Genomic DNA, 11928 nt, shown 5'->3' with positions numbered 1-11928 from the left:
GGAATCAGAAAGGAACAAAGGAGGTCAGGTCTAATGAGGATGAGGGGGATGGAAAAATTAAATCTAAGGAGTCTAAACCAGTGGAAGGAGCTACGGGCAAACCTACCAGTGTGACCTTTGTGGAAGAGGAACACAATGCCCCAAAATCTCTTAAACCCCCTTTCACATGGGGAGGATCTACTAAAGGACAAACATATAGTGATGTAGAGATGGTGGGGCAGCATAAAAAGGAAAACTCCTTTCAAAAGCCTGGTCTGACTAATTATAAAGGCTCAGCCTATATGATGCAGTTGGATTAGAGCATGGGTCCAAATGGGGACAGAGCTGAACCAGATGCGTCCTTAACTACCAGTAATACCAAAACAATCAGTCAGGGGGGGGGGAATGCTCATTGGGTTTACTGAGTACTACACAAAAGCACACGCACCAGTGCAAAATCCCAACTCCTCTATGACTAAAAAGGCCCCTAATAGGACAAACATTGACCAAGAAGAGAAACCCAAAGGGGGCAAATGGAAAAGAAAGGCAAGGGGAGGAATAAGTCCATCTACTACTCTAAAAGATGTCACCAACCTCCAAGACCCAACTGGCCCCAAAAAGAGAATCTTAAGAGGAGAAAAAGAGATGGCCCCTTTACAAAAAAGAACAAAAAATAGTGCTCAAGTTTCTGAGTCCCAAAAGCAAAAGGCAGTGGCTGGTCCCCAGCACTGCCCACCCAAATGAGTCTATTAATATGGAATTGTCGAGGGCTTACCACTCAATTTGTATCCTTAGGAAGCTAACTAAGGAGAAGTTCCCCAAACTAGTTTTCCTTGTGGAAACTAAATATAACAAAAATAGAATGGAGGGAGTTAGGAGGTCCCTACAATTTGATGCATGCTTTGATGTCGAAAGTGTGGGACTTAGTGGTGGCATTGCCTTACTATGGAAGGAGGAATGGAAGGTCAAAGTTTTAAATTACACCCGATGGCACATTAGTGCAATGATCACTAGAAATGACTCAACCAGTCCATGGTTATTCATGGGTTTCTATGGACACCCTGACAAGATGAAAAGAGATGGCAGATGGGAACTCCTCACAAAGCTTAAACCTGAACCAAAGGTTCCTTGGCTGTGTGCAAGGGACTTTAATGAGATATTACACCAAAAAGAAAAGGTTGGTTGCCCTTGCAGACCCTATAGACAGATTGAAAAGTTCATAGTAGCACTAGAACAGTGAAAAATCAGAGACATACCAAGCGTAGGGCAAAGGTTCTCCTGGTCCAATAACAAAAGAGGTGAAGGCTATATAAAGGAAAATTTTGATAGGGCAATGGCAAACAAACCCTGGCTGGACCTTTTCAACTCAACAACATGTAATGTACTTGCAGAAGTGAAATTTGACCACTCCCCACTCCATGTCAATTTACCAGATCATTTTAAGAAGAGGAGAGGGAGACATAGGGTATTTAGGTATGAGGCAACATGGGAAATCAGAGAAGGAAGTGGTGCAGTGATAGAGGCAGAATGGAACAAGAATGTAATGGGAAACAACCTTGCTGAATCCATGAGGAAAAGACTAGAATCTTGTCAAAAAGGACTTACAGAGTGGAAAAAGGCTTTAAATTAGAAGGACAACTAGGCCCCTTATCAAATCTGGGCCAAAATAAGTCACCTACAAGATACAGGAGATGGTACTCACATAGATCGGTTGCAGGATTTGCAAAGGAAAGCTAAATCATTCCTTGAAGAAAATGACTTAAAATGAAAACAACGGGCACAACAACATTGGCTGAAAAATGGAGACAAAAGCACTAGCTATTTCCACATGCAAGCTACTCATAGAAGGAAGATTAACATTATTAAGTCCATAACTGGCCCATATGGAAACATAGTCACTGAACAAGAGGAGATTGGCTCAACATTCATAGGTTTTTTCTAATCCTTATTCAACTCTTCACTGCCTACTAACATTGAGACCTGCTTGTTTGGGCTTCGACCAAAAATCACAATTGAGATGAAGTTATGTTTGAGCAAACCCTTTATAGAGGATGAAGTAAGAATGGCCTTATTCCAAATGAATCCACTAAGGTCCTCAGGCCCTGATGGATTTCCTGCACAATTCTATTATAAAAATTGGGATGTGGTAAGGAAAGATGTGTGCTGTTTTGCTCTCCAAGTTCTGAACCACAATGGATCTCTGAATGAAGTGAATGATACCTACATTAACCTCATACCAAAGGTCAAAAATCCAAGGAAGATAGCTGAATACAGGCCTATAAGCCTGTGCAATGTGCTTTACAAAGTATTCTCGAAAACACTAGCCAACAGGATGAACTGATCCTCCCTCAGCTGGTTTCTATGAATCAAAGTGCATTTGTTCCTGAAAGACTCATTTCAAACAACATACTTGTAGCCTATGAGGTTCTCCACTCGATGAACACAAGAATCAAAGGAAAGAAAGGCTTTATGGCCCTCAAATTAGACATGAGCAAGGCTTATGACAGGGTGGAATGGGTCTTTGTAAATGCTGTTATGACCAAACTAGGCTTCCCTCCTCAATGGATCCAACTGGTTCAAAAGTGCCTTAATTCTGTCTCCTACTCAATATTGATTAATGGAGAGCCTCAACAGAACTTTAAGCCTACTAGAGGGATTCACCAAGAAGACCCAATTTTCCCATACATATTTATCCTTTGTGCTGAAGCCCTATCAACTCTACTACACAAAGCTGAAGAGAGGGGGGACATCTCTAATGTACCAATTGGTAGAGGATCCACAAGAGTAAGTCACGTATTCTTTGCAGATGATAATTTACTGTTTTGCCAAGCATCCCCCTTGGAACTCTCAAATATCATGGCCATTTTGGACATCTATGAACAGGCCTCGGGACAAGTTCTTAATAAAGACAAATCATCAGTCTTTTTCAGCAAGAATACTAAGAAAGAGATGCAAGCCCATGTTCTACAACATATTGGAATGAAATCCACTGGGACCTTTGAGAAATACCTCGGTCTACTAACTATCTTGGGAAGAAGTAAACTTAGAGCATTCCACTCCCTTATAGACAGAACTTGGTCACGTATTGTAAACTGGAAAACCAACCAGCTTTCCTCAACAGGCAAAGAAACTCCAAAACAGTACTCCAAGCCATTCCACTTTACTCCATGGGAATGTTTCTACTTCCTGAGTCCATAACCAAAAAGCTAAACCGACTCTTAAGAAAGTTTTGGTAGCGCTTTAATGAGGACTCATCTAAGATTCAGTGGATCCCTTGGGACCAACTTAGTTCAGCAAAAGAGAAGGGAGGTCTTGGTTTCAGGGACCTCAAAGTTTTCAACCTGGCAATGCTTGCCAAGCAAAGCTGGAGAATGATGCAAGACCCTTCCTCACTTGTTTCCAGAGTATTAAAACAGAAGTATTTCAATGCAGGGAAACTTTTGGATGCCAAACTAGGAGCTGGTCCCTATTTTGCTTGGAGAAGCATCTTAGTTGGATTGCAAACCCTCAAATTAGGCCTTATGTGGAGAATGGGTGATGGGTGTAGCATCAACATCTGGACTGCAAAGTGGATTCCATCCCTTCCTCACTTCCAAGTGATTTCTCCCAGAGAACCTAACTGCTGGTGTGAAAAAGTGTGTGATTTGGTTGAACCAGGACAGAGGAGATGGAATGAAGAACTCCTAATGGAGATATTTTCAAAAGATGAAATCAAGGCCATAACATCCATACCAATCAGTGCCAGAGGCAGGGAAGATAAACTTACTTGGGACCTTACTAACAATGGCCTATATTCTGTAAAAAGTGGATACCACCACCAAAAGCAACTAGAGGTAGAAGAATTGGAGGAGAATTCAAACAAACAGATGGAAATAGGAGTGTGGAAAAGGCTATGGAAAATGAAAGTGGCTCCTTCAGTCAAGCATTTCATATGGAGAGCATGCAAAGAAGCACTACCCACCCTAGCCAATCTGAAAAGAAGGAAAATAATTGAAGATAGTAAATGCCCTATTTGCAAACTTGAACCCAAAACCTCTGGTCATGCACTATGGGGCTGTACAGCAACTAGGGATGTGTGGAACCAGGGATGTATCAAGACCCAAAAGATGTCTTTCCAAAATGATCTATTTTTTAATGTGTGGTCAAAGCTGAATCAAAAGTTGGATACATATGAACTCAAGGAATGTGCTATCACGATGAGGGGCATATGGTCCAAGAGAAATGATCTCATTCATGGGAAGGGTTTTAAGCATCCAAATAACATTATACAAGGAGCCAAAACAAACGTCCATAACTACAAAGATGCAAACAGGCCCCAACGTGACCACCAACAGCCTGATCACCTGAAAGTTTTGTCATGGAAGAAACCAGCTAGAGGAACATACAAGGTCAATTGGGATGTAGCCCTAAATATAGAAACAGGTATAATAGGGTTGGGAGTTCTTGTTAGAGACCACTTGTTAGAGACCACCAAGGCTACGTTATTGGAGCACTAAGAGCAAGGAGACCTTTAGCAGGGAAAGCTTTTGAAGCAGAATCTTATGGTTTAGTAGTGGTAGCCACCTTTTGCAAAGAACTAGGCCTCAACCAGATCCACCTAGAAGGGGACTCAAAGCAATTTATCAACTTATTGCAGGGAATGGAAAGGAACTAGAGTCTAGGGGGTCTCTTAGTTGAAGACGCAAAGATCATCTTGTCAAGCTGTGGCAACTGGAAGGCATCACATATCTATCGAGAAGGCAACCAAGCAACTCACAAGCTAGCAAAATTTGCCTTACAATTAGATGAAGATGTATATGACATTGAAGAGTGCCCTTTGTGCATTCAATCAATTGTAATCTCTAAGCTATTTTCAACATAATCAATGAAGTTAGTATCCCATTTCAAAAAAACAAAGATCTCTCAAAATGCGATGCCAAAGATTGAGCCAACGTAAAAGTCTTGTGCCTCTCCTCCTTCCCCCACCATCGGCCTCCTCGCCCCACCATCGGCCTCCTCTTGTCTCTCTCTCTACTCTATGTGAAAAAACAATCATTATTGCTCTCACCATCCACTGTCCCACCAACCCCCGTCGGCCCACTCCCACCATGCACTGTCCATTGCCAATGATGAATTTGAGCTTCTAAAATAAATTTCTGCAGTTGGAAAAGTACTTCCTTTGAAAGAAATCTGGATCTTGGAACTTACTACTTTGATCCCATTCATACAAAATTATCCATCCTTTCTTCTTTGTTAAAATTAGAATGTACCTTTCTTTTCAATATAGCTCCAAAAATAGATAAACTTTAATTAGAAAAAAATAATTAACAAAGACTTCCTATGAAATTATCCATCCTTTCTTCTTTCTCAAAGACTTCCTCCCATCTTACAAGCCTATCAAATTGGTTTCAAAAGTCCACTTAGCAATTACAAGTGCTTGTCGATTAACAACTCTAGGAATCCATATGAACTTCAATTCTTTTTCACATACAAGTATCCATAACATAGTCAACCTAGCCTCTCAATGTTCATGTATTTGGCTTGTCAGTCTAATTGATGGCTTTGTAAACTTTCATGGAGTCACCTTTAAACTGTAATTTATCAATACAAGTTTTTCTGCAAGAAGACATGCCAATAAGGCAGCTCTACCTCCTGTGATGGTAGAGCCATTGTAGATTTCCTCCCTAAAGTTGAATGGATCAACAAAGAACTTTCAAAGTCACAGAGAACTTGTAGCAAACAGCTTATCTCCACTAGTTTCTTTTATCTCCCAGAAACTTGCAGCAAACATAGAACTTTCAAAGTTACAAACTAAAAATTTGTTCAGCAAACTAAAAGACTACTTCTAGAAATAAAAATTACTCGCCAGTAGATTACCAGCATCTTCCCTTCATGGTTCTTGATCGGTGAAGAACCCAAAGTAATTTAGAAAACAAATACAGGCATACGTAGGGAAAAAAAATAAAGGAAAGAACTTGCCTCTCCTCCCCTTGATGATTCAGATCAATCAGTCACACACCCTCTCTATGTCTATATTCTCTACAAATACACCAAAACCCACGTCAAATCCCCATGAATATAACTGACCCATTTGATAATCTCACTATTAAGGATGTGTTTCATAATACCAACCACACGGATGACCAGTAATGAACAAAGGGGCAGCACTGGTTGCCTGGGGACACTCCAATTCCAAAGTCAAAATAATAATACGAGGATAAGTCTATGTAGAAGATGAAGTAAATCAAATCCTAAACTTGGTACCTCTTGTAGACTATTTATAGAGGTTATTTCTTTGGAGTAATAGAAATTCAATTAGTCTTGTGAAGCTTTTTCCTTTTAGGAGTTTGAGCCTCTCTTCTATTAGGAATTTGAGTCTCTATCCTCTTAGGAGTCTGAATCAACTTATCTTATCTCTTCTTGACTTTATCTCTTAATTAAATTATAGGCTATGGGCTGGATTATTAGAGGATACAAATATCCCTTCCAATTATCCAACTAATTTTCTTTGTGCTGGCACATGGAAAATTAAATACTTTGCATTCTCTATACCTGCCTTTTACCCCACCGACTTGTGGGCACCTACATGCTTTTGTTGTCCCCCACCCCCGCTGAGGGCCCATGGGCATCTCCACTCTTTTGTAAAGCCTTAGAAGGCCTTGAGAATCTGCAAAATAAATTTTGAAAATTGGTCTCTAGTTTCCTGTGTGATTCCAGATTTTTTGTCTGTTTTGTGCTAGGTGGTGAAAAGCTTAGCTTAGAGAGATAGGCGGGAGATGCACTCGACCGCATTAGGGGTGAGCGCGAAACTCTACTTTGGCAGGAGGTGTACTCGGCCACATTGAGTGTGAGAGTAGATCTCTACTTTGGTGGAAGATGTACTTGACCATATTAGGTGTGAGCACAGAGCTTGATTTTGAGTTTGTTTATTGTTAGCGAAGAGTGCATATTCCATTATTAGTTTTTTGTTTATATTTTTATGGTTGTTCTTGCTATTATTGGTAGTAGTGGATTTGTTGTCCCTCGGTGTAAATTATTGTTGGTGTTGTCATTTTGTTGTTGGTGTTGTCGTAACCCATGCTTAAGTGATCAGGAAGCCCATCGACTCCCTAGGTCCACATTAGTTAGGCAGTTGCTGGGCCGTCAACTCATTCCCGAAGGAAACTAGCGTGATACGGTTGTGGAGCTCAATGGCTTGTTCCTATAGGTAACCCACTGGCGATAGTTATGGCATGAGCTTAGACGCTTGGCATCTGTTGGAGAAGATATTGTGTCAATATTGTTGTCCAAGTGAGAGAGGTCGAGCAATCTAGAAAGTTGCTAGCTTGTTAGGTGCCTAGAAGTTAGGCGGCCCTTGACTTTTCTTGCCTCTTTGCTCTTCACGAGGGAGGTCAGACAGTCTGATAACTAATCCTGCATGTTGACTCTTGGTGAGGTGTGAATGGTGGTGTGAAACATGTCCTTAACAGTGGTGCCATCTCAAGGATATTTGTACCCTCTAGTAATCAAGCCCACAGCCTATAATTTAGCTAAGAGATAAAGTTAAGAAGAGATAAGACATGTTAATTCAGATTCCTAAAAGGAAAGAGACTCAGATTCCTAATAGGAGAGAAGCTCAAACTCCTAATAGGAGAGAAGCTCAAACTCCTAATAGGAAAAGGTTTCACAAGGCTAATTGGACTTCTATCACTCTAAGGAAATAACCTCTATAAATAGTCTACAGGAGGTAACGATTTCTGGGCTTGATTTAGTTCATCTTCTACATACACTTACCCTCATATTATTATTCTGAATTTGGCATCGGAGTGTACCCAGGGCAACCAACGCCGCCCCTTTGTTCGTTACAGGTCATCCATGTGGTTGGTGGTGTGAAACACGTCCTTAACAGTGGTGTTGTCTATGGAATCTCTGTAGACTTCAACATGATTTTCACATGCCAAACATTACTTGATCATACGCAAACTGTGATCCAGAGACGTAGATACGAGATTGGTAGAAGCTAAGGAAAAACTGAAGAAAATGGTGACAGTTGTCGAGCAACTGCAAAAGAGAATGAAAAACTAAAACGGCAGAAAGACAAGCCCCCCTCCTATCCAAAACGGGCAAGTTGAAGAAGATACTCATAGTGCAGAAGGTATAAATAGTGAACAGATAGAGAAGAAAAGGTTGCACAACAAACAGCGCTGTCTGATTGACAAGTGTGAGGAGATGGCAAAGAGGATAGGTGGTTCTTCTCCAGTGGATGCGTTGCTTACTCACACAAACCTTCCTTATAGCAAGGAAGTCATGGCGATACTCCTATCATCCAAATTCAAAGTACCACAGATCAAATTGTACGATGGATCCAAGGACCCGGTTAATCACCTTGAAAATTTCAAGGCACATATGACCATTCACAGCTTCCCTGGGGAAGTGGCTTGTCGTGCTTTCCCACTAACATTAAAAGAGATAGCATGGGGCTAGTTTGGGACTTTACGTTCTGAATCTATTGGAAGTTTTGAGGAGCCAGCAAAGCAATTCCTTACACAGTTTATGATAAATAAAAGGCGTCGTAGACCAACCGCCTATCTGCTAACCATAAAATAAAAAGAAGGGGAAAGCTTAAAAGCCTATCTGACGCACTTCAACAAAGAAAAGCTCACTATGGATGACCAAGTTGAAAAGGATCACCTTGGCCATTGGCAGGCAATAAGAGAGAGAGAGAGGGAGAGGGAATGCTGGAAGCATACTACAAGTACATGCCCATTGGTAGGCAATAAGGTCCACGCCCCTTGGCAAGCAACGAGACTCGCGCCCCTCGGCCGGCAACGAGACCCACGCCCCTTGGCAGGTAACAAGACACACTCCCCTCGGTAGGCGATAAACCAATGCCCCTTGGCGAGCGACAAGACTTGCACCCCTCGGCAAACAACTAGAACACAACACATCTAGTGGGCAACAAGTCGTAGTTTCATGGAGAAGGTTTCACACAACGGCGAACAAATTTTCATGCTACAAAGCTCTTGGCCGCCTCACGGCGACCAAGTTGTGGTGACCGATGTACAACACATTGCAAACCTCAATGCAAGCAACAACTCTCCAACAACGCCTTGTTAAGCTATGGAAACCAACATGAAATGCCTTGTGCCAGGCAACAATTTCACCAAACAGTTCATAGCCCATGTTGGGCAATGATGGACGATGGGCAACTGGTTGAGGAGAACAATCCTAGCATGCGAGCAACTAATTGTAGTGAGAAAGGGCATCTGATGGAACAATTATGGTTAGTGAGGCCCCAAGCAACCACTGCCCAACTTGCTGGTCAGGAAACAAGACACCACGGGAGCTCCACGACCATCCTTTACCATGATAACTTCAAATTAGAACCATGCAACTTGGTTGCTGCACCGTAGTTGAACACAGCGGGCTACACCTTGCCAGCCTCACCCAAATAGCTCACATGATCCTTGGAAGTTAGCGACACCCCTACAAAGCTCGCCGCCCCCTTTAGTGGACAACAAGCTCATCATAGTACTTTTTGACAAAGACACGCAAGGTAAGCACAGCTCGCCCGTGGCAACAAAAAGTAAAAAAGGATATGCAAACTGGAAAATAAAAAATAAATACACATATATATAATCAGATACAAACAAAGCAAATAAAAGTCGACAGCACACAATCTCAAAAATGGAGTACCAACTACGAAGCCCATCATGTGCACTGTTAGGGCATCTTAATTTGTTATCAACAAAACAGATCATGTAGTATCACAGGCATGCCGGGCCTTCATTAATACCAAAGTATGGATGCCCACGGACATCACCTAGGGGTTACTGGACTTCACCACACTCTAGCAAAATGGCTCAGGTTAGAAAATCTCAAACTTGTAATCTATACTACACTAACCTATTTGGTTTTTGGTGAAAATCCCTCAAAGTAGTTGAACTCAGCCCCCTGCCACAACAGTGCAGTCGAGCATCCCCCCATACACTAATGACGAGTCTAAACAACTAGCAGTGCCATGTAAAAAGGGCACGGAGGTCAATAGATGACGCCACCCTTAAACACCTATGATGAGCCGTAGAAGCTCGCGGTGCCATGTAAAAAGGGTGCAATTTTCATCAAACCATGCCACCCTTAAACATCTATGACAAGCCTTAGAAGCTTGCAGTGCCATATAAAAAAGGTGCAAAGGCCATCAGACCACACTACCCTTAAACATTTATGACAAGCCTTAAAAACTTGTAGTGCCATGTAAAAAGGAAGTGGAAGTCATAAGACCACACCACCTTTAAACACCTATGATGAGCCTTAAAATCTCGTAGTGTCATGTAAAAAGGGCACGGAGGTCATTAGACCACGCCACCCTTAAATACCAATGATGAGTACAAACGACTTGCGGTGCTATGTAAGAAGGGCATGGAGATTATTGGACCACGCCACCCTTAAACACCAATAATGAGCCTAAACAACTCGTGGTGCCAATTAAAAAGGGCACGAAGAACATTAGATCACGCCACCCTTAAACATCAATGATGATCCAAAGACTCGCGGTGTCCATGAAAAATGGAAAGGTCAAGGAATGCTCGACACCACTCACCCATCGCCAAGAGTCAACAGGTAGGACAAGTTATCAGACTGCCTGACCTCCCTTGTGACGAGCAAACGGGCAGGAAAGGTCAAGGACCACCTGACCTCTAAGGCACCTAACACGCGGGCAACTCTCTGGATTGCCCAACCTCTCTCACCTGGACAGGAATATGAGCACAACATCTTTTCCAGCAAATGTCGAGCGTTTATGCTTGTGCCACAATTGCCGCCAGTGGGTTACATATAGGAACGAGCCATTGAGCTCCACAACCACATCATGCAGGTTTCCTTCAAGAACGAGTCGGCGAGCTCATCAACCGCCTAATGTGAACCTAGGGAGTCGACGGGCTTCCTGACCACTTAAGCGTGGGTTACGACAACACCAACAACAATTTACACCAAAGGGCAGAAAATCCACTACTACCAACAATAGCAAAACGACCACGAAAATATACACAAAAAATAAATCATGGAAATATGCACTCTTCGCTAACAATAAACAAACTCAAAATAAAGCTCCGTGCTCATACCTAATACAGTCGGGTACATCTCCCACCAAAGCAGAGATCTACTCTCACACTCAATGCAGTCGAGTACACCTACCTAGGGGTGTAAAAAAAGGGACCAGACCAAACTAAACCAGTGGGTTTAGTCTAGTACTGAGTTTTGTTCGGTTTGGTATCGATTTTATTTTTCTTAAAATCGGTCAAAATCAGTCTGGTTCTAGTTTTTTTTTTCTAAAACCAAACCGAACTGGACCAGTTTATATATATATATATTTTAATTTTTTATATTTTATAAAATTTTTATATATAATATATAATTATATATAAAATAGTTTTGTATTGTGTGATAAATTACTAATTAATATAATATTAAATTTTAAAATCTTATATCACTATATATACTATAATATATCATTATATTATATATTATAATATATCATTATAGTCTATAATACAATTATAATATAGTATAATATATTATCACTATAGTATTATATACTAAAATATACTATATTTTATATATTATATAATATATAATATAATATATTAAAACTGGAAAGCTGGACCGAATCGGACCGAAAATAAATAAAACTAGAGTACTGGTTTAGGAGAATAACCAGTGTATAATCAGTTTTAAAAACTGTAAAACCGGTGCATACCAATTCAGTTCAAAATTTTACCCAATAGCAGATTGAACTGAATCGGTTACACCCCTACACCTCCCGCCAAAGTAGAGTTCTGCGCTCGCCCCTAATGCAGTCGAGTGCATCTCTCGCTTATCTTTCCAAGCTGAACTCTTCACCACTTAGCACAAAACAAATAAAAAATCTAGAATCACACAGAAAACTAGAGACCATTTTTAAAATTTTATTTTGCAAATTCTCAAGGTCTTCTA

This window comes from Carya illinoinensis, chromosome 3 (genome assembly GCF_018687715.1).
Source record: "Carya illinoinensis cultivar Pawnee chromosome 3, C.illinoinensisPawnee_v1, whole genome shotgun sequence".
Taxonomy (NCBI): Eukaryota; Viridiplantae; Streptophyta; class Magnoliopsida; order Fagales; family Juglandaceae; genus Carya; species Carya illinoinensis.
The sequence above is the reverse complement of the archived record's forward strand: the minus strand, read 5'-3'. Positions refer to the sequence as shown.